Consider the following 1,452-nt stretch of genomic DNA (forward strand, 5'->3'; position numbering starts at 1 on the left):
GGGGTATCAAGTAAATCTCCTCTTTGCTTAGATTCTGTTTTTCCCTCTGCCAGGGTAGAACGTTTAAGATTATGGTGGATGCAAGCAGAAGGCTAAGACTTGGCGTGCCGTTAGCTCCTGCTCAGGTCTAGCTGGGCTATACAATTTGGAGCCAGTTGATAGGAGAGAGTGGGGAAAGGTGCAGCGCGCACTCTATTAACTACAATGAGACGGATGTTTTGGTCTTCATTTCGTCTCACGCTTAGCAGCAAAACTTTTTGTTTTAAACAGATTAGAAAGAACGGTAGCCGTGACAGTGCACGGTCTAGCATGTTATTATGATTCTCAAGTCTACAGGCGTGAATCTTTCACAGAAAGTATGGGGCGAGTATCAGAAAGTCTGATCACCAAACTTCTTTTTTTTTCTAGTAAGAGTTTTTCGGCACTTGCAACACAATAAGGTCATATAAGAGCGGAAAATTAGAGGTGCTACAAGAGTGCAATAAACACAAAAAAGAAGAAGGAGAGAATGATGAGAACCAGAGATGTTTGAAGGAACAAACCACAAGAAAGATGCCGTCAATAACGTATTCCAAACTTCAGGGGCTGAGGCGACCAAGATGGGAAGGTTGGCTATTTGTGGACATGACAGACTCTTGGTCACTTTACTTACACATTATGTAACCTACAGTGGAGAGCTATATAGTTAGAAAAAGATCTCCCTTTTTATAGAAAAAAGGCATTACGCTACAGCAGAGTAGTGACCAACGAATCTTATGAATAAAGTTGTATTAATTTGTCACATGTAGAAGTGTTGGAAAGGGCTGGGGCTGAATTGAAAATGATATCAATACCACCAAAAAAAAAGAAGAAGAAGAAGAAGGGGTTATTTGGGACATGTTTTAAAATGCCAGAGACAAGACGGACCTATTACACATGGCACTGGAGACCACTTGAAGAAAAAAAAAAGAAAGTAAAAACAAAAAAAAACAAAAACAAAAACAAAAACAAAACAGAACGGTAGAAGAGGTTGACCAAATGGCAGTTATGAGAGTGCAATAATTATTACAGAGAATTCAATTACCCAGCAGTTAGATGGTGACAAAACTGTAAGAAGTGGCCAATGGCAGACAAGCGTGGGCCTGCAGGGAGAGAGTAAATACATATGTACAGCAGCAGTCTCGTGGTGTTCCCCGTGTTATTGCAGGGCTCTTACCTTTGAACTCTAAAGACATGAGTTCGATTCTCGCATGGAGAAGTTTCTTGTATCCGAAAATATTTCGGTGAAATGTTGCATTGCATGCATCCCACCTTGGCTGAATTTAGCCCTGGAAGGTGGGTTCGAAGTATCATATCCCCTAAGAGATTCAGTTCGTGTCGAGAGTGAGTCAAATACCTGCGATACAGAGTGAATTTTGGATCGTATATCTGAGGATTCTTTAAAGCTTGAAAGCTTTTACATTGATAATTTAC

The sequence above is a fragment of the Aplysia californica genome, unplaced genomic scaffold (assembly GCF_000002075.1).
Source record: "Aplysia californica isolate F4 #8 unplaced genomic scaffold, AplCal3.0 scaffold00005, whole genome shotgun sequence".
Classification (NCBI taxonomy): domain Eukaryota; kingdom Metazoa; phylum Mollusca; class Gastropoda; order Aplysiida; family Aplysiidae; genus Aplysia; species Aplysia californica.